This window comes from Prionailurus bengalensis, chromosome B4, assembly GCF_016509475.1.
Source record: "Prionailurus bengalensis isolate Pbe53 chromosome B4, Fcat_Pben_1.1_paternal_pri, whole genome shotgun sequence".
Taxonomy (NCBI): Eukaryota; Metazoa; Chordata; class Mammalia; order Carnivora; family Felidae; genus Prionailurus; species Prionailurus bengalensis.
In genome coordinates this window covers 80297533-80320254 of record NC_057358.1, presented here as the reverse complement: position 1 = coordinate 80320254, position 22722 = coordinate 80297533, and the positions used below count along the sequence as shown (strand labels likewise).

Below are 22722 nucleotides of genomic sequence, written 5' to 3'. Positions count from 1 at the left end.
TCAGCATGTTGACATTTTGAGCCAACAAATGCATCTCACCTCATCCGTCACCTCCATTTGTGACTATCAAAATGTCTCTACACATTGCCAGATGTCCTGGGGTTGTTGTTGGTGGTGATGCAAAATCTTCCTCAGTTGAAAACCTTTGATTTAGGGGTGCCTGGCTGATTTGGTTGGAGGAGCATATGCTCCTGATCTTAGGGTCGTGACTTTGAGCCCCAAATTGGGTGTAGAGATTACTAAAAAATAAAGAAACTTAAAAGAAAAAAAAAAAACACGTTGATTTAAAATGATATGCTGGGAGCTGGGACTGGCTCAGTGGAGGAACATGTGACTATTGATCTCAGGATCATAGGTTCCAGCCCCAACTTGGGTGTAGAGATTACTTTAACAAATAAAAATAAATAAAATGATAGATGCTGAAATTTTTGTCAAATCTTTCATTTTAATAATTGGAAATTAGACGAAGAAGACCGGTAAAGTGTTTAGAAAGTAGTCTTTGGGGAATGGATCACTAAATCCTAATGGATATCTCTTCATATGTAGAGTGATCTTTGTTCCATTGGATAAAAGGACAATTTCATTAAATTTTTACCATTTCTTGAAGTTTAAACACGATTGCATCCAGTGTTTGTTTGGCTTCCTAAAATATTAGCAAATATTTTTTGTAAGAAGGTGGACCTTGTGTTAGATGCTTCTTAGATTTTTTGCCTGCTTTAAACCTCTTTCCTTTACTGAATTCTTTTGGATCAGAGAGTTTTACCCTGACCCTGTACACATATTGAAATAGGCTTTACTATATAAATACACGTGCAAAGCACTTTGGTATTTTCTCATCTGCAGTACACGATTTCATTTTCTTAGAAATACAGGTCAGTTTCTGCTGATTTCATGGCCCTAAACTCACAGTTTGGGGAAAAAAAGCTGATCTGAAGAAAGAGAACCAAATCATGCTTCTTACATTACTCTGAATGGATTCCTTCTATCTCCAGCCTGAGCTGCTTGGATTTATAAACAAATTAACCTGTGGTCCGTTATTTGACGATTTTAGTGATATATTTTAATTTGAAAGATTTCAGGATTTGAATACAGGCTTCTTGGTTTACTGTGGTATGCAAGTACAAATTGCTTTTTTGTGAATTCTCTTACAATGTCAGTTAATAGGTCTGATGAACATTTCTCTCTCTGGTGGGTAATTTTTCATTGAAATTCGGAGACTATCAGATTGAAAATCTTAAGTTTAGGCTTATTTCTTGCCATCAGAGAACCTGGTCTGGTTGTTCATTTGTACCGGTGTGTTAATAAAACAAGATGTTTAGCTTATGTTACAAAAATTAAGTTTCAAGTGGTTATGCTTAGAACTTAGGGGTATACTATTGCCACCAAACCTGAAAGGGAAAATAATACATCTTCACTGGTCTGTCTGAAAACCAATACAAAGAAAGCGATCTGGATAGTAGGTGAGCGGGGTGATGGTTGGGGCAAAAAAGAAAGAAAGAACATGCCTCTGCAGTGACTGGATTTTAATATGTCTAGGAAAGTTTTGGTGGTTTTCAGACCCCTTGATAGTGGCTCTGGAGAAGAGAAAAGGCATATAGGATACAAAGATTTCTGAGGAAGATTATATTAGTATTTTTTATTTAAGTTATATAATTTAACCACAAAGCACGATTTATATATCTTACTGGAATAGCCCATTTAATAATTCTCGGTAAAGCATCTCTTTCCTTTCCTTGTTCTTTTGCTCAGTCTATTTTTATTTCCATTTGCCTTACATGAAATTGGGCTTAAAGCTCTGTGCTGTGGATATTGATTTTAAGAGTAGTGAATTACAATGTGAGCTATCACTTGTAACTGACTTAGTATGGCTGCTATTTACACATTGTTATTCATGAACTTGGACTCTGGGCAATTATCTTTTTTCCCTGACATAACTTTGATTTTCCTTTCCTCCTTATAAAGGATGCCTTTAACTGATCATTGTACTAATGGGAAAGAGTCCAGGTCATCCTGAGAAGAGTTGGCTTGTGCAGAGTCCAAGATACAGCTTTGTTGGATTTCTGTAAGCTACTCGAAGCCACATATTCATTTCTGATGACAACTTTACACTTGTGTTGGCAGAACACCCACAGTGACAACTGGTGCCTATGTTTAGTCTGTCCAGGAGCTCTACCAGCTAACATGTTTGGGGAAAAACCTACACTGTTCTTGTTAGCAGCTATGTAAATACTAGACCTCGCTGAGTTTGTCTTCCTGGATCTGCCAGTATTTTGGGAGGAAAATTACATTCCCTGATTGCTTCAATTTACCCTTTGAAATGAGGGATTAAAGGTTTTAGGCATTCTTTGGGTTACTTGGAGCACAATTCTTTTTGGATCAGGAATTGGTTTTATATATATCGAGTTTATGATTTTTAAAAATTTTATTTCCCCTGTGTATTAGTTTCCTGTGGCTCCTGGAACAAATTACCACAAACTTAGTGGTTTTCAAACAATAGGAATTTATTCTTACAACTCTGTAGGCCAAAAGTCTGCAGTCAAGGTGTTGAGCCCCCTCTGGAGGCCCGAGGGTGGAGTCCCTTCCTTGCCTCTTCCAGCTTCTGGTGGTTGTCAGTCTCATCTTGTGGCCTCAGCGCTTCCTGCTCTGTCTTCACATGGTCTTCTCTGTCTCAGAACTCCTGCCTCTCATCAGGATAAATGTGATTGCATTTAAGACCCAATCAGATATTCCAGGATAAATTTCTCCTTTCACATCTTTTTTTTTTTTTTAATTTTTTTTTAACGTTTTATTTATTTTTGAGACCGAGAGAGACAGAGCATGAACGGGGGAGGGGCAGAGAGAGAGGGAGACACAGAATCGGAAAGAGGCTCCAGGCTCTGAGCCATCAGCCCAGAGCCCGACGCGGGGCTTGAACTCACGGACCGTGAGATCGTGACCTGAGCTGAAGTCGGATGCTCAACTGACTGAGCCACCCAGGCGCCCCTCACATCTTTTAGTCACACCTTTGCCCTATGAAATAATATTCATGGGTTCAAGGGATTAGGACTTGGGTCTCTTGGGGGGCCATCACTCAGACCACTACACCTTAGTTCTCTAACCCCTATCCAAATAAATTTTGCATAATTCAGAAAAGAAAACTTTTTTTTTTGTTTTTACTTTAGAGAAAGAGGGGCAGAGAGAGAGAGAGAAATTTTTTTTTTTTTTTTTTTTTTTGAGAGCGAGACAGAGAGAATGAGAATGAGACTCTAAGTAAGCTCCATGCTAATTGTGGAGCCCGACCTGGGGCTTGATCCCCTGACTCAGATCATGACTTGAGGCTGAAATTAGGATGCTCATCCGATTGAGCCACCCAGGCACCCTAAGAAAAAGTTATTTTAAAAATGAGAGGCAAATGGGGACAAAAAAAGGCTCAGGAAACTTAGATTCTATTCCCATATCTGTCATTAAGTAGTGATAGAACCTTGGGTGAGCCATTTGCTCTCTTTGGTTCTTAGTTTCTCCATCTTACATGAAAGGAATTGGATAGGTGATTGCTGATAGCCTTCTAGACCAAAGTCTTTCATTAAATGACTCCTGAATTGTCTTGGAGTTTGTTTTTGAAGCACTAGTTTTAAATGTACATGAAGAACTCTTTCTAATATTTTGGGCCAATGTAGTCCATTGGTGGTCTTGCCTAGGACTTGAAGGATAGAAGGCTAAGTTGTTGGCTGGTTGTCTGGTTGTCGTATCCTTGGGGTATTGACACAGGATAACACATTTGTTAATTGTGTGTGATTTTCTAAAAAGGGCATAATGGACTACTTGGGCCATTTTTCACTCTCATCCTAATGAGGCTATGGACTGTGTAGTCTGCATTTCCTTTCTGGTAAGTGTAGTTTGTCAAAATTAAACAGTGACAGATTTTTTTTACCTGCAAGTAGGTCGTGGGGCTATAGTTTCAAAATTCTTCACATGCAGTCTTATTCTTCAGACTTAACTGAGTGCCTGTTCCATCATGCTTCATTGCTAGAAAGGACACTAGAAAGTATGGGCTTGAGATAGTGTTGTTGAAAGGACTATTCAAAGATCAAGCTTTATAATACACTCTCATTTCTTACATGGAGAAGAGGAGAAGGAACCAAATTGAATTCAAGTATTCTTCTGATTGTAATCTCCATTTCTTAGAATAAAGCAAGTTCATATCTGAGTCAGCAGGCATAATTATGTCGGAATAAAATGCCCTGTTAAAGAAGTCAACAACAGGCTGGGATATCTATCTTAAGTTTGGTTTCTGAGGCAGATCCTCCATGTGCCTTCCTTCTTATCCCTAAATCAGTAAGACTTACCTCACAGGGAGTTGTGGAGGGTAATAATACTGCTAATTTGTTCTGTATTTCCCAACAATAAATTATATCTAAGGATCTGATAAAACATAGGCAAACCTCATTTATATGAGTAGTTGGAGACAGGCATAGATATAACTTACAGATAGTTCAGAAAATTCATTAAAGTTATTTTAACTTCCTCTGTCATCAGACATCTTACCTTCTGTTTGCTGTATACTTTCCAAACTGTTCTTTTGTTCTTTTTCCATAACAGACATGAGGTAGGTAGGGCAAATAGCTAACACCAGATTAGATGATAAAGGGATCAATTCATCAAGAGGACACAACAACCCTGAGTTTTACACAACTAATAATAAAGCCTCAAAGTACCTGAAAGAAAAAACAATGGAACTGAAATATATACATCTGTATTAATACACTTCTAAGCAACCCATGGATCAAAGAATATTAGAGAATATCTTGAACTGAATAAAAATGATAACATGACCTTAAAATTTGTGGGATGTAACTAAGATAGTTCGCTTAGAGAGAAATTTATAGTATTAAATGCTTCGGTTAAGAAAGCAGAAAGGTCTAGAGTCAGTGACCTACATTTCTGTCTTAAGAACCTAGGAAAAGAAGAGCAAATTAAACCCAAAGTAGGCAGAAAAAAGGAAATTGTAAAGATAAAAGCATGAAGTATAAAATAAAAATAGTAGAGAAAATCAATGAAGGTGAAAGTTGATATTTTGAGAAGATCAGTAAAATTAATAAACCAAGCAGGTCTGATCCGGGAAACAAACAAATGACTAAGAGAAGGGATGTCACTGCTGATTGTAGAGACACTTTAAAAACAATAAGGGAATATTATGAACTATGTCCATACATTCAGTGTCTTAGATGAATTGAATCACCTCCTTGAAAGACAAACTACCAAAGTTCACTTCAGAAGAAATACAGAACCTCACTAGCCCTGTAGTTAAAGAAATGAAATTTGGGGGGTGCCTGGGGGCTCAATCTTCTGCTCTTGATTTTGGCTCAGGTCATGATCTCACAGTTTGTGGGTTTAAGCCCCAAGTTGGGCTCTGCACTGATAGTGCAGAGCTTGCTTGGGATTCTCTCTCTGCCCCTTCCCCATTCACCCTTTTCATCTCTCTCTCTCTCTCTCTCTCTCTCTCTCTCTCTCTCTCTCAAAGTAAACATTAAAAGGAAAAAAAAAAAAGAAATGAAATTTGTAGTTGAAAACCTTCCCCCAGTGAAAACTCCAGGGCCAGATGGCCTCACTGGTAAGTTTTACCAAACCTTTAAGGAAGAGATAATACTAATTCTACACCAATACTTTCAGAAAATAAGAGAGGAGGGAGCACTTACCTAGCATTCATTATTTTTAATTTCATTTATCAGGCACTTCTATTTCATGTATATAATGTTTATTTTTGAGCGAGAGAGAGAGTGAGCGTAGCCAGTGCACAAGCAGGATGGGGCAGAGAGAGGGGGACAGAGGATCCAGGGCAGGCTGTGAGAGGACAGCAGCAAGCCTGATGTGGGGCTCAAACTCTGGAACTGCAGGATTATGACCTGAACCTATGTCAGACACTCAACTGACTGAGCCACCCAGGTGCCCCATATTTCCTTTATATTTTTAAAAGTGTTTTCTAGCTCATTTGTCTTACCTTCACAGCAAATCTGTGAGATAAGTATGGCAAATAACTTAACACCCTAAGGTTAACTGAACTGTCTAGCTTGATCTTTCAATGATCTGACTGGAAGAGGACCACATCTTCTAATTCCTAATCCTGATTTTGCCACTGTTAACAAGTTGCCCTTTTAGTAGCTTTTTTGTTAACAGCCTTTGGGGACAGGACTAACCAGTGCTGACTTAATCAAGGAGAAACTGTTAAAATCCTTAGCTCTTAAATTGAAGACTGGGTTAGAGACAGTGCCCATGCGATGCTTGACACTTACTAGGCCCTCAATAAATATCCCAGAGCAAGGATCAGAATTGCCATATTAATCATCCCTTTGGCATAGGATTTAAATTAGGACTGTAGTTGGAAACTGGACAAAAAGAGAGTCAGAAACATCTTACTTGGTTTAAGTAACACATCAGAGCATTCAGTGGAAGAGCTGGGTAGTCTGAGATTGGCTATCCCTTTTAGCCGTTAATCTGGTGGTGGCCTTTCTTTGCATTTAACTATCAATATATCTGAAGTGTAGAGCACACTTTTATGATATTGTGGCATAGTAACTCACACTTAAATGTCAATAGAGACACTTGCAAAGACCTACAAGGTTCAATAATTTCTGGTGTGGGTTTGTTTCTCCTGTCATCACCCATTATGTATTTTTTTACAGCTTTTAAATTGCCACAGAGAGAAATTGGTCAGGAACATAATGGATGGCCAAGGAGCTGCCAAGGATACTGTTGTATGGGATGGGAAAAAGTTCAATACTGCCTTGATTTTATTTATCTAAATTGTAGGCTATGACTTCAATATAATTCATGTTGCTAATACACCAAGGTAATAGTAAAGTACAAAATTATGCCATAAGTTGAAAGAGTGCTCTTTTACTCCATGAAGTTTAACAGTCTAACTCCAATTCTATAAAACCCTTTTTTTGTCAGCATTGTATTAATCAAATTTTAGCGTATTGACTTAAATTATAATAGCATTTCAATAGTTAAATTAGAGATTTTAGTTTATGGTTATGCAAATTAATTTTTATGTCACTTGAATGTCTTCTCTAAACTAAGGCTGTGAGATAGTGTAAATTGGCATAGAAGAGGCTTTTCCTTAAAGTAGAGAATTTGTGGGAGAAACCGGAAGGGGTCTTTGTAGACCCTTAAGCTGCTAATATCTAAAATCTGTACAAGCTGGGGGCACCTGGGTGGCTCAGTTGGTTAAGCATTTGGACTCTTGATTTCGGCTCAGGTCATGATCTCACGTTTCGTGGGATCTAGCCCCACATTGGGCTCTGTGCTGACAATGTGGAGCCTGCTTGGGATTCTCTCTCTCCCTCTCTCCTCCTCCCCCCACTCTTTCTCTCTCAAAATAAAGAAATAAACTTAAGAAAAAAATAAAATCTGTACAAGCTGGACGATGTCGGATTAGCACTGCATCTTAATTTTATGGCTATTTGAAAAATATGACCTCAATTTTACTTGCTGGTAGATCTTTTAGTTCTGTTTTAACCCTTTCATGTTTTGTGAATATGCTCTGCCAAAGTGGTATGTAAAAATCTAAGATTCATAGTATCTACTCAAACATTGCTGGAATCCATTTTTCTTAAGATTTACTTATGATGAAATTGCCAGGTTCTTCATGAAAGGTGACTGAATCTACTAGTTCATGCTTCATCACATTTAATTAAGGGAGGAGTGGGTGTGAGATTAACTGTGGGACCCAAGAAATTTAACAAAAATCCCCTACCCCTGGACAAGCAGAGCAAGACTAACTCCATCTTGTGCTACACCCACTATCTCATGTATAACCCCCACATGACCTACTTATTGCTTAAGACACTCCCCCACCCTAGTCAAGCCACTGAGTACACCCTTACTGGAAACCGGCTCACTTAGGAATGCGGAACCCCTAACCGCCAGAGAATGTAAACCCCACCTTCTTTCTGCTCGCCAAACTTGCACACCAATTCTGACCAGAGTGATAGGCTAGTTCAGACAGTTACTATAGGGTAAATCGTAATTCAATTGGCCACCTGCGTGTGGACTGACATGAATGTGCAACTTTCTGTGTGTGTTACAATCTCATTGGCCACTGGCCCCCTTAAAACTGCTACGCCTCTTAACCTAGGGGTCCAAGTCCCTGCTCTGCTGTGTCGGGTATACTTGGGCCCAAGCTCGAGCTTGCAAATAAACCCTCGTGCGTTTGCAGCGGTATCGGCTCCTAGGTGGTCTCTCGGATTCGAAATCGGGGGCATTACATTTGGGGGCTTGTCCGGGATTCGAGAGACCCCCAGGACCCCACCCGGAGGGTCCCACGTCTGGTGAGTGCACTCAACTTCTACCTTTCGCGCACATATTTTCTGAGAGCTCTATACTGTATCTCTACCTGTAGGAATTCCAAACTGTCTTTGGGTCGGCATTGGCTTAAGCGGACGCGCTGTCGAGCCGTCGACCGGGGGTCTTGGGAGACGTCCCTTGCCCCCGCCAGGAGGACAAAGTCCTCATCTGTGAGGAGGGCCCGCTGCCATTACGGACAGCCAGCCCTTCATTTTACTTTCTGTTTTGTCTCCGCGGCCGCACTGGAACGTTTGTCTGTGTTATTGTGTCCTTGTTAATCGTCATAACTGTTTGTGTCTTGGTGTGGATTGAAATGGGGCGGACCCAAACCACCCCGTCTCTTATGCTCTTCCACTTCTCGGACGTTAAGGAAAGGGCTCATAATTTGAGCACAGACATAAGAAAAGGGAAATTTCAGACTTACTGCATGTCAGAATGGCCAACCTTTGACGTGGGATGGCCCCAAGAAGGAACTTTCCACCTACCTATTATTTTGCAGGTCAAGGCTGTAATCTTCGAGGACAAACCAGATGGCCACCCTGACCAGGTGCTCTACATCCTGGTCTGGCAGGACATGATTGAAAACCCCCCTTCTTGGCTAAAACCATTCTTACCCCCCAAAGCAGGACCTACCAAGATTCTAGCCCTGCGGAAAGCCGAGAAGGAGACTGACACAAAGGCCAAAACGCCCCTTTATCTGGTCTTGCAGGATTCCTCTCCGGAGGACCTGATTCATCCACTGCCCTACCAGGCTCTCCCTCTCCCTTCTGCCCCTCCATTGGAAGCACCAGGGGCTGCAGGAGGGGCACCACCCCTCCCTGACGAAGGAATTCCTGTGCGTGGGCCAGCAGCAGGGACACATGGATGGACCCACCGGGGGGCCCCACCCTCAAATATGGGGCCGGCCGACTCCACCGCCCTTCCCCTCCGCGCCATGGGGCCTCCTGACGAGTCTGGAAAACAACCAATGTTATATTGGCCGTTCTCCACCAATGATTTATATAATTGGAGAACTCAAAATGCAAAGTTCTCCGATAACCCTAAAGATTTAATTGGGCTTTTAGATACTGTTCTCTTTACCCACCAGCCTACTTGGGATGACTGTCAGCAGCTCTTGCAGGTTCTCTTCACCACCGAAGACAGAACGAATACAGGTGGAAGCTCGGAAGTCTGTCCTGGGAGAGGACAAACAGCCGACTCAAAACCCAGACCTCATAAACGCTGCCTTCCCCTTATCCCGCCCTACCTGGGACTACAATTCGGCTGAAGGTAAGGAGAGACTCCGGGTCTACCGCCAGACTCTAATGGCAGATCTCAAGGCTGCCGCGCGCAAGCCTACTAATCTGACTAAGGTATATGATGTAAGACAAGGTAAGGATGAGAGTCCAGCAGCCTTCTTAGAAAGAATCACAGAGGCTTTTAGGCAGTACACCCCTATGAACCCAGAAGCCCCAGAAACAAAAGCCGCAATTATCATGGCTTTTGTTAATCAGGCCACTTGAGACATCAAAAGAAAATTACAAAGAGTGGAGAGGCTAGGAGAAAAGAGCCTGCAGAACTTAATAATAGTAGCAGAGAGAGTTTACAATAATAGAGAAAGCCTGGAGGAGCAACAGACTAAACTATGCGACCGGCAGACCCGAAATCTGGCTAAGATTCTGCTGGCTACAACCATGGATGACCCACAGGAAAAACGGAGGCACCTCAAGAAGCTGACTTCAGGGACAGGTAAGGAAGATGGCCCTGGTCCCTGACGGGAGCACCCTAAACTAAACAAAAAACCAATGTGCTTATTGCATGGAAGAGGGCCACTGGGTGAAAGACTGCCCTAACAAAAGATCTAAGTCCCCTGCCAAGATATTAGAGATGGAGGACCTGGACGACTAGGGGAGTCGGGGTTCGGTACCCCTCCCCAAGCCCAGGGTAACTCTCAGAGTGGAGGGGCAACCAGTTGAATTTCCAGCGGACACTGGGGCATAACATTCGGTCTTATTACAACCCCAGGGAAAATTGGCGAGCAAGACCTCATGGGTGCAAGGGGCCACGGGGACCAAACAGTACTCATGGACTACCTGAAGAACTGTGGACCTCAGCATGGGTCGGGTATCCCACTCCTTCATGGTCATCCCTGAATGTCCCTACCCATTATTAGGTTGGGACTTGCTCACCAAGATGGGGGCACAAATTTGCTTCCACCCCAAAGGGGCAAAAATCCTAGACAAAGAAGGGAAACCGATTCAGGTGCTTGTCCTGAGTTTGGAAGATGAATATCGTCTCCACCAGACCCCCCCCCAGCCCCAATGACTGACATTGACCGTTGGCTACAGGAATTTACTCAGGCATGGGCAGAAACAGGTAATCGGGCTGGCCCGACACCGACCGGCTATATAGATAGAACTAAAACCGGGGGCAGACCCTGTCAGGGTCCGCCAATACCCCATGCCTCTCGCAGTGCGAACAGGAATCACGCCCCACATACGGCGACTACTAGACTCAGACATATTAAGGCTCTGCCAGTCGGCATGGAACACTCCCTTGCTGCCGGTGTGAAAACCACACTCTAACGATTACAGGCCACCCAGGACTTGAGGGAAGTCAACCGGCGAGTAATGGATGTGCACCCCACGGTCCCAAACCCATACACCCTCCTCTCCACCTTGCCTCCAGACAAAAATTGGTATACAGTATTAGATTTAAAAGATGCCTTTTTCAGCCTGCCTTTAGCACCCAAGAGCCAAGACCTTTTTGCCTTTGAATGGACGGACCCCGAGAAAGGCATCAATGGCCAACTCACCTGGACTTGCCTACCACAAGGACTCAAAAACTCACCAACCATCTTCGATGAGGCCTTACACGAAGACTTGGGTGAGTTCCGTTCTGAGCACCCTCATTTGACCTTATTGCAATATGTACATGATATCCTGCTGTCAGCGGAGGACCAGGACACTTGCCTGCGAGGCACCAAGGACTTACTCCAGACTGTAGCGGCTCTAGGATACCGGGCCTCAGCCAAAAAGACCCAAATCTGCAAAGCAGAGGTGAGCTACCTCGGGTACAAATTAAAGGATGGACAAAGATGGTTGACGGATACGCAGAAGGAAACCATCCTGAGGATCCCACAGCCGCAAACCGTCCGTCAGGTACGAATTCCTGGGGTCGGCAGGGTTCTGTCAATTATGGATTCCGGGTTTTGTCGAGATGGCCATACCCCTCTATGAGGCCACCAGGCACCAACAAAATTTTGAATGGATAGAGGCCATGAACAAGGCCTTTAATGACCTTAAACAGGCCTTGCTGTCTGCCTCGGCTCTCGGGTTGCCTGACCTAACCAAGCCCTTCTACCTGTATGTAGACGAGAAAGACGGGGTGGCAAAAGGGGTCTTTGTCCAGTACATAGGTCCCTGGAAAAGACCCATAGCTTATCTCTCTAAAAAGCTGGACACGGTGGCCGCTGGATGGCCCCCATGCTTAAAAATTATTGCCACGGTGGCCACTATGGTCAAGGACGCAGACAGGCTAGCCATGGGGCAAGAGCTATATGTTACCACCCCACATGCTATTGAAGGGGTACTCAAACAGCCCCAGACCGCTGGATCAGCAATGCTCGTCTGACCCTACTGCTGAACCTATCAGAGCCTACTGCTGAACCCCACCAGAATTTTATTCAAGCCACCTACAACCCTGAATCCAGCAGCGCTACTCCCCAACCCAGACTGGGACACCCCTCTGCATAATTGTCAAGAGATTTTGGCACAGGCGCACGGAATCAGGGCTGATCTCCGGGACCAGCCACTGCCGAACGCAGACGCCACCTGGTATATGGACAGCAGCAATTTTGTCCGAGAAGGAATCAGATACGCGGGGGCAGCTGTAACCACAGAAACGGAGATCATCTGGGCAGAGCCATTGGCAGCCGGAACATCGGCTCAACGGGCAGAACTGATCGCCCTGACCAAGGCACTAACCATGAGAGAAGGTAAACGAATAAACATTTACACCGATAGCAGGTATGCCTTTGCCACTGCTCATATCCACGGAGCCCTTTCCAGAGAGAGAGGGCTTCTGACAGCAGAGGGAAAGACTATTAAGAACAAAACAGAGATTCTTGAACTCCTAAGGGCCCTCTGGCTGCCCAAGGCACTAGCTATCATCTATTGTCCAGGACACCAAAAAGCAGACACACCAGTAGCCAGGGGAAACCAGCTAGCCGACTCAAAAGCAAAGGAGGCGGCCCTTTCGGTGACCCAGGTTGTAACCATGCTACCCGATCTGGGAGCATCAACCCTGCTGGACACCCCCAACTATACTGGCACTGACTTACAATGGATTAAACACTTGCCTATGACCCAATGCTTGTGTGGCTGGTGGAGGGCCGCAGACTCCAGCATCATCCTGCCAGAGGAACTAGGACAACGAGTCCTATCCAAAATGCATCGGAGTACTCATATGGGAACAAGAAAGATGGAAGACCTCATACGACATGCTAAGGTCATTATTAAGGACTCTCGAGCAAAGATCGAGCAGATTGTGGCAAGCTGTCATGCATGCCAGCTAACCAACGCCACCACCCATGGGTCTAATGCTGGAACCCAACTCAGGGAAGACCACCCAGGAGCATACTGGGAAATAGATTTCACTGAGGTAAGGCCTGGAAAATATGGGTACAAGTACTTGCTAGTTTTCATAGATACTACGAAGATGTAGATACTACGTGGACAGAGGCATTCCCCACTAAGCACGAAACAGTGCAAATCGTGACCAAAAAGCTGCTGGAGGACATTCTGCCAAGGTATGGATTTCCTGCCAGGATCGGATCCGACAATGGACCGGGGTTTATTTCTAAGGTAACACAGGGAGTAGCACAAATACTGGGGGCAGATTGGAAATTACATTGTGCTTACAGACCCCAGAGCTCAGGTCAGGTAGAGAGAATGAATAGGACATTAAAAGAGACCCTAACTAAATTAGCCGTGGAGACTGGCGGGGACTGGGTCACTCTCCTCTCCTTTGCCCTATATAGGATGAGAAACCATATAAGATGGGACTAACTCCCTGCGAAATCATGTTTGGTACATCCCCACCTGTCATTCCTGCCTTGAAACCCGAAGTGCTTGCTGAGTTCAATGACCAACAGCTTCTTTTCTCCCTCCAAATGTTACAAAGAGCCCATGAGCAGGTATGGCCTAAGCTGAAGGCCCTCTACGAGACCGGATCGCCTCCTGACCCCCATTGGTATCGACCAGGCGATTGGGTGTACGTGCAGAGGCACCAACAGCAGGCACTCCAACCTCGCTGGAAAGGACCCTACGTTGTGATCATGACCACGCCCACTGCTCTCAAGGTCCACGGAATAACTCCCTGGGTCCACTACATCCATGTCAGGCCAGCTGATCCACATGCCGTCCTCAAAGACTTTGTTCCGGAATGGGAGAGTCAGCCTGACAAGGACAATCCCTTAAAGCTAAGGCTGCGTCCCTCCCACTTGCCTCGCTAATATTACTTGTGCTGTATCCCCTCACGGCTAAATCCAACCCCCACCAACCACTTAATCTAACCTGGCACATCATCACCCCAAGCTCTAATCAAGTAGTAACCCAGCTGTCAGAACTACACCCCAGGGGAACCTGGTGGCCTAATCTGACAATCGACCTATGTGACCTGTTTGGGAAAACCCCAACTTCCATAACGGATGACTAGGGATACCAGGGTGTGGCACCAAAGTAGGCAAAACAGCCCTCCAAAATACCTGTTTTTACGTATGTCCAGCCCCCTCCCAATCCAGTAATAGTATCTCATGAGGTGGCTGGGCGGACTACTTCTGCCAGGCACGGGGTTGCGAACACACTGGGACATGCAATTGGCTATCACAAAACCCGTCCGGCCTCATAAAAGTCCCAACTGAATACTACGCACCCCTCATGCTCAGAACGCCCCTACTGTAATCCAGTCACCATTTCCTTCATGGAGACCGGGAAACAAGCAACAAATTGGGGAGCAGGACTTCTGTGGGGACTCCGGCTTTTCCAAAGCGGGTATGATAACGGAGTCCTATTCATGATCAGATAGCTAGAGAACCCAAAAGGTCAAACCCTTGGAATAGGTCCCAACACTGTGCTAGTGCCGCCCGTGCTAACATCTCCTCAACCTCAGAGGCTTGCACACAACACTTCCGATGGGGGCACCCCAGTCCCAACTCTCCTCTCCCCTCCTCCCCCTCGACCCTTCTCAACACCTTCTTTGGGCCCTGATGTCCAAAGCTTACAAATTCCTTAACGCAACTAAGCCCAATCTTACCTGATCCTGCTGGCTGTGCTATGATATCCGCCCCCCCTTCTATGAGGGTATCGCAATAATGGGGCAATATAACACGACCACGGACCCTAATGCTTGCAGGTGGCACTGAGAGCCTGGTAGTGAAGGCCTCACCTTGCAGTCCGTGTCAGGCCAAGGACTCTGTATAGGCACTCCTCCACGCACCCACCAGGCTCTGTGCAACGCCTATAAATAATACAGGGTATTATCTACCACCCCAAGACAGTTGGTGGGCTTGTTCCGAGGGTCTGACTCCCTGCGCTCCTGGTCAAGTTATAAACAGAACTGAGGGCTTCTGTGTGCTGGTTCAACTACTCCCTAGAATCATCTACCATTCAGATGAACAGGTGCTTCAATGGAAAGATGCAGATACCCACCAACAAAGTAAACGGGAACCCATCTCAGCCATCACCATTGCCTCCCTATTAGGAATTGGATTGGCAGGCGCAGGAACAGGAATTGCCTCACACTAGCCACCCAGGCCTCCCATTACAGTAGCCTCAGGGCTGCCATTGATATAGACCTAGAGCGCTTAGAGACCTCCATTTCTCACCTCCAAGAGTCCCTAACATCCTTGTCTGAAGTGGTTCTCCAAAACAGAAGGGGATTAGACCTAGTCTTTCTACAACAAGGGGGAGTCTGCGCTGCCCTGAACGAAGAGTGCTGTTTCTACACTGACTACTCAGGGATAGTACGAGAATCAATGGCTAAGGTAAGGGAAGGATTAGCCAAGCAAAAACGAGAACGAGAGCAGCAACAGGGATGGTTTGAATCACGGTTCAATCATTCTCCCTGGCTGACTACCTTATTGTCCTCCCTAGCCGGCCCCCTAATCATCCTTCTCCTTCTGACCTTTGGGCCCTGCCTCATCAATAGACTAGTGGCTTTTGTCAGGGACTGAGTCAACACAGTTCAACTCACGGTACTCAGGCAACAATACCAACCACTGACTCTCTCGACAGAAACCCAGAACCCATGATTGGGTCCTGCATAGGATCCTCTGGAAAAGGGGGGAATGTGGGACCCAAGGAATTTAACAAAAATCCCCTACCCCTGGACAAGCAGAGCAAGACTAACTCCATCTTGTGCTACACCCACTATCTCATGTATAACCCCCACATGACCTACTTACTGCTTAAGACACTCCCCCACCCTAGTCAAGCCACTGAGTACACTCTTACTGGAAACTGGCTCACTTAGGAATGCGGAACCCCTAACCGCCAGAGAATGTAAACCCCACCTTTTGCTCGCCAAACTTGCGTGCCAATTCTGACCAGAGTGATAGGCTAGTTCAAACAGTTACCATAGGGTAAATTGTAAATTCAGTTGGCCACCTGCATGTGGACTGACATAAATGTGCAACTTTCTGTGTGTGTTACAATCTCATTGGCCACTGGCCCCCATAAAACTGCTACGCCTCTTAACCTAGGGGTCCAAGTCCCTGCTCTGCTGTGCCGGGTATACTTGGGCCCAAGCTCGAGCTTGCAAATAAACCCTCATGCGTTTGCATTGGTATTGGCTCTTTGGTGGTCTCTCGAATTCAAAATCGGGGGCATTACATTAACACCCACCTGAGACTGTGGTCCCTTAAGAGGAGTTCAGTACATTGCAAGGACAGAATTGTTGGAAAGCGTTATCTGGAAGACATTTGCCCATAGCGGTGCCAAATTCTACTTTCTCATAAATCTTGGAACAATTGGATGTCTAACCTCTTGCCCAGTGATGGGTTTGGGTGTAGCCTAACTAAATTTAAAGAGGACTGACACTTGAGAGAAGAAATTCAGTAGATTAAAATTTTTTTAAAGTGTTTGTTTATTTTTGAGAGAGAGAGAGAGTGTGTGTGTGTGTGTGTGTGTGTGTGTGTGTGTGTGTGTGTGAGAGCAGGGGAGGGTCAGAGAGAGAGGGAGACACAGAATCCGAAGCAGGTTCCAGGCTCTGAACTGTCAGCACAGAGCCTGACGTGGGGCTCAAACTCACAAACCGTGAGATCATGACCTGAGCCGAAGTCGGACGCTTAACCGACTGAGCCACCCAGTCACCCCAGAAACTCAGTAGATTTTAATAAAGGAAATAAAATCCCATATAAAATTATTTTGTGAGATTGTGATCTCGTAATGAGATCTCAAGAATTTGTGTGTTACTGCTAAACATGTCAGTGAACCAGACTGATTAACTTCAAGCGGTTCTGAGAATCACTATGGTACACATTCATTTATATTTTTAATGTGGTTCATTGCTTGGAGGAGAGTACAGCCAAATAAAATTTATAAGGCACCCTTTATCTATTTATAATGTATATGTTTTAATCTAAAAGTACAAAAGGCCCTTTACTCCCTTGCTCACTGGAGCAAGAGTCTTGGATAATCAACAAACAGGATACTTTGCCCCAGAATAATTCTGTGACTGGTTGAGGCAGTGCCTAGGCCTGATTTTTAAAGGATCACAAACTGGAGCTGCACTAGCCAAAGGGAAGCATTTTCTCTCTCCTCGCTCCTCTCTATTAATAAAGTTTGTGTTGTCTATATGTGGCTTGTTAATGATAGGGGTGTTAACGACCACAGTTAATCTTCCTCCTCAACTCTTTCCTAATCCAGTCTCTTAAATAGACATTTAAAAAGCTTTTAACTCCTCTTGAATTGGGTGCTCATGGGCTTTTGGTGGAGGTGGAGTGATAGTTATCAGCCCATTTAACAAAACCTGAGACAGCCAGGACAGCTGTAATGTGCATCTCTATGCCGTGTTTTTGTTCAAATGCCACATGGCTAATACTTTGGAAATCATAAATCTAGTAGAAGAAAACATCTTTATAGAGGGTATTTTAGTTTTATGCTGTATGTGTTACAAACTCAAAATCATTGGTACTTCTAGATACATAAAGAACAAAGAACATAGTAGACCAGATTAAAACGGTTCTGTAAATTTGGTTTCTTTTCATCTGTTTTATTTATCACAATAAGGCGATACAGACGACTCCTGGAAGACAGTGCTGTAGCTGGCAATTTAATCTTCACCTAAGCTACTAACTTTCCCCAGGTACTTTTGGGGGAGAAATGGGAATTTCTCAAGCCTGGGCTAACTGAATTCACCCATTGGCAGCATATTTAATTAATACATGTGATAGGGAGCTTTGCATATGCCCTCACCCTTTTCTCCTCTTTATGTAAGCTTTCTTTCTGGAGGATTTTTGCCTTGCTAGTGGGCTTATAGATTTTATTTTGAAACTCTAAAATGGAGGTGCCTGGCTGGCTCACTTGGTAAAGCATGCAACTCTTGATCTCCGGGTTGTAAGTTCAAGCCCCATGTTTGGTATAGAGATCATTTAAATATAAAATCTTTAAAAAAAAAAAAAGAAGAAGAAGAAAGAAAAAGAAACTCTAAAATGAAGAGAGAGCTCACCGATTATGTGTTTTGACATTTGGTCTGACTACCGCCTCCAAATAGTTCAGTGGGTGGTTCAGTGAGGCACTTTACCAGTTGGTTTTCGTTACTTAAAAAAAAATACAAAGCAAGCTCAGAGAAAGATTTAGAATTATGTTGTATATATACTTTCGCTCGTAAGTAGTGATGAAAATAAAATGTGCTACACCAAGATCTAAGAAAAGCCACCAAGACAGCTGGCATTGCAAAGTAGTGACTGGAGGGACTGGAGCAGAGCCTGAACTGGACAAACAGATCCCAGAGACCCTATGTGGGTGATTCTGTGGTTCTAGGATTGACAAATGCAAATAGCTGACCATTACCTCTGTTGTTCTGGATTGTCCCAGTTTTCTGTAATGGTCTCTCTGTACCTTCTGCAGACTAGCAGTTCTTAATACATTTTTTTAACCCTTGTAATGATATAATGAGTGGGATTTTTTTGTCCCTCTTCTCTTTCTGTTTTACCTCTTCACTCCCCCCCCCCCCGAAGATTTATCTATTAAAGAAGTCTCCTGTCATCGACTTGGAATGTGGGTTCTGACTGTGCCTGGCCACAAAGCTCTTTGATGTTTTTCCAAGGCTGACTTCTTACCAGATCCCTGGTTTAGGTATTTTTTTTTGCCTAGCGCTCAGGCCTGTAAGGTGAATTTGCCTTGTGTTGTTGATATGAAGGGTTGGTGGAGCCTACTCTTTTCTCACATCCTGATGGGCAGTTAAATTGCTGGAATCTATCTGTAGCTGTTGATGCCTTTAGCAGAGTTACTGTGTGTAAGAAAGGGCCGAGAGCTGTTACGCTTGAAAGACTCTAGAAACTTGAGAAGCTGCTCACCCCTTCCTATGGAGATTTCTGTAAGGATAAGGTTGCGCTCAGGCTCATCCTCTCTTCCTTCGTCATGGTATCGGGATTCTACCTTAATCACTCCATCATCCTGCCAGCCATGTCTCATTTCTCATACTTGAACGCTCCCTCCTCTCAAGCTCAGCGTGAACCACCAGTCTTGATGCTTTATCTGGTCCGGGCTCTAGCCCTTAAATTGTCCGTCTGGCTTTGTGTTTCATTTGACCCTAATATACTGGGTCGTACTGTCTAAAGGAGAATTATGTTCCCTCCAACGTCTGAGTGCATTTCTCATTTCTTACTGCTGCTCCTGAGCAGATCTGTAACTTCAAGGTTAAGATAAGACACATTCCATCAGAACTATGTCGTCATCCTTGCCAGCTTCTGATCTGTGACTGTCCAGGAGATTTACAAGACACTTGCATGCCATTCTTTACAGAATATTATGGTTGGACTCTGACTCCTGGCATCACGCCCAATTTGATTTGTCAGCTGTTACAAAACCCATTTCCCAAAGAGAAAAGGACCTTAGCCATGTGCCCTTTAGGCAGTTCTTAAAGATGGGGAAGGAGGAAATTGATCTGACATTATTTCCGGGTGTTTCAGGGAGGGGATACACACCAGGATATTTTTGTCCTTTTCCTTGTTGATTTCACTTTTTTTCCTAAAAGATTTCACTAAAATATTAATGTTGCTGTCATTCTTTCCTGTTGTTTATCTCTTCACAGAATTACTGTTAGTCTTTTTATACTACCACTCCAATGCTTTTCTGAGCTTTAAGAAGTAAAAATAAGTATTTTACCCTTAAGAGAGAATGTACCTGGGGCACCTGGGTGGCTCAGTGGTTAAGCGACCCTTGATTTGGCTCAGGTCATGCATGATCTCACAGTTCACGGGTTTGAGCCCAGAGTTGGGCACTGCACTAACAGCTGCGGAAACTGCTTGGGATTCTGTCTCCCTCTCTCTACACCTCCCTTGCTCACTGTCTCTCTTTCTCTCTCTCTCTCTCTCTCTCTCTCTCTCAGAATAAACATAAAAAAAAAAATGTACCTGTGTATTCTCTGAAGCTTTATTAGTTTACTGGTGCCTAGTTAACAAAGACACTCTTCTTGATGTCTACTAACATGTTGAGTTATCATACTACATGTGATAGGGTTTAACAGTTTAGGAATTTGGAAGGTCACATATTTCCTGCTGCTGTTGTATTTGGCCCTATATTTTTACAAAAGCTTCTCTTTGGGGGACTTACCATCTCTTTGGTTTCTATATAAACTCACTGTTTCCCTAGGAGGTAGGCAGTGGGGATTTATTTGGCCCATTTTAGTGACTGGGGTTAGATCTCAGTTATTTACTCTGTATCACACATGGCAAGTTAATCACAGAGTCAGAACCCTGATCTAATTCCTTTGGCATTGTTTTCATATCCCTTAACTACAAAAAGTTTTAAAAAGTTAGGAAGAGTCCAAAAAGGCAGTTTTTACTCAAATTTCCTGACGGGTCCATTCAAAGTTGAGGAAATCTGTAGTTAAAAACTGCCTACTTTACTCTCATACCCTGTAATCTCTTCTGTTTGATAACCAAAATAATCACAATTCTCTGCTTTTTCCTCACTTGGGTTCTTTGCTTTGGACTGTCCCTTTTTCTTACTCTCCTATGGCAGCAATCTCTGGCTCTAAAGACCTATATTGTAAAAAGCAGAGCAGGGCTTTGGAGCTCTCCTAAGTGTTCTTTAGGGCCAGGAGAAAGGACACTTTATGGGACTGCAAGTCACCAAGTATTTCTTTTCTTTATCTCAGCCTTCCTTTTCTCAAGTGTTAGGTATTGTTGGTATATAGGGTTTTAAATTATTATATATTAATGCTTTGGGTGGGTCGTAATTATTCAAAAATTTGTTTCATAACGTTATAAGAACAACTAATGAAAATGATTTTAACGATGGTGAGGATGGACTTTTAAACTACTCCCTTTTTAAAAACTACTGAAGGATTAAATCTTTTTCTACCTATAATGTCAGTTGATAGGTTCTTTGGTAATGCTTCAAGTGTCTGGATTCTGTTTCTGTATCTAGTATTCTCTCAAAGAAGGAAAGTTGTATAGTGTCTTGAAATACTTCCTTTCTCCCCCTTTCCTGCTATCTGCCCCCCCCCCCCCCCCCCCCCGCCCTGCATCCCCCAAGCAATTTTAATTAACTGTTCAGTGACAGATGGTAGAAAAGGCCTTGTTTAAAGTGCTTCTGGGCTGGGTTGGGGTGGGTGGTTTGAACTGATTCCAGTTGTACAAGGACCTAGCCTTTCCCCTCCCCCTTCCATTTGAGGTATAATCCTGTTAGATGATCTTAAAATGCTATTGATTAATTCCCAGTGCTCTTTGAGGAATAAGTACAAGTTTTGGGTTTAAAACCCAAGAACCGATTCCCTTGAGCTCTGAATGCCTTAGCTTTGAGGCCAAGGGAGTACCTTCCAACTTCTCCACCCAGTCTTCACAGAAAAGGAAAGTTAAGCCTTTTAACTTTTCCGTTTGCTCCCCCCCCTTTAGTCTAGTACTGCTGCCAGTTGCCATGGCAACGGGCTGGGACAGCTGCGCAGTGGCTCCCAGGCAGCTGGGTGGGGGCGGGGGAGCTGCCAGCCCGCCAAGCCCCAGACCTGGGAGGGGAGGCCCCTCCTGTTAGCCCAGAGGGAAAGAAAGAACTGGGGCGATCCGGTAGGTAAAGGAGGGAACCCCCATTCATCTTCTACCTTTGGGGCTCCTCTTCTGCATGAAGGTATAAAGGGAGATTTTCCTCTTTCCTCCCTCAAACTGAAGAACACATATGTAAATCCTTGTTTTTCCTCGTGAGGCATGGGAGGCCATAGCCACAATGCTTAACTGCATGCATCTAACCCGGGGCTGGTTTTAACCCCAGCGCTCTGACCTAAACTGCTCAGCTCCCGGAAATTCCAAGGTGAGTGGGGGTGGGGGTGGGGTACTCTCCCTGGAATATGACATTTCCTGTCTCTGGTGAGGTCGGAGGCTGTTTTTATTTTAAATAAGACTTTTTTTTTCTTAAAGCTTAGGACTCTCTTCTAAATTCATGGAAAAATTATTTTGAAACTCCTGTCTACATTTCTCCCCCTGCCACCCCCTCTTCCAAATAAAAGACTTTAATAAAAACTTAGTTTTATTACAGGGCAGTAATGGGTACAATTTTTTGGGTGGGCAGCCCTATTGCTAATAGGTTCTGGAGACATGGTTTCCAATTAGATGTTCTTGGAATAATTCCTTAAATGTTGCTAACTTGAGGCAAATTGATAAATGCAACTTTTTATGCTACTTGACTTGAACAAAATTCTGGGATTAGTAGTGGCCTTCCTTGTTCCTGGGAGTCCTCTTCTAGTCAGGATGGAAATATTTTTAGAAAGTGGTGAAGAAAAATCTTTTAAGATTGCAGGAAAAGAAAAATGGAGTTCAGCTAAGAAAACAATTCCTGCTACTCTATAATCCAGGCTGTAGGCATCATTTAACATGGTTAAAGAAGAATTCTTAAAAATGATTATGGAAACAACAACATGGGAACTTAAAAAACTAGATTCTGTGTTGAGTACCCCCTAGTTGTGCATTTTTCTGAGCTTAACTCAATTTCCATTTGTGTTGCCTTGCTTCAGCTTTCCTTGGGCCTATGAATGGTTCCTCTGTGTTTTGAGGCTTCGTGTTGATGTGAGTCTGGGGCCAGAGTTCTTTTTCCTCCTCTTCTTCCTTTGGCCCATGGTCAACTCCAGTTAAGAGAGGTACCTCCTTAACTATTTGGATTAGTTGAGCCTTGAGAATTACTGAACAATCCAGTAACTAATTTC

The 22722-nt window shown here is 44.0% G+C and overlaps 1 protein-coding gene across 6 annotated transcripts in view; it reads left to right on the top strand.

The window, feature by feature from the left end:
- The window catches only part of CBX5 (chromobox 5), a 44500-nt gene that overhangs the window by 2036 nt on the left and 19742 nt on the right, over positions 1-22722 (top strand). The window contains exon 2 of one of the 6 annotated variants that reach the window (XM_043564176.1): positions 9413-9594. The exons of 2 other annotated variants lie outside the window; for them this stretch is intronic. The gene's annotated coding sequence lies outside the window, so the exon portion shown is untranslated. Of the gene's footprint in view, positions 1-9412; positions 9595-21462; positions 21834-22722 lie in introns of those variants that run through there. 3 more of the 6 variants (XM_043564175.1, XM_043564174.1, XM_043564178.1) reach the window with 3 other exon arrangements.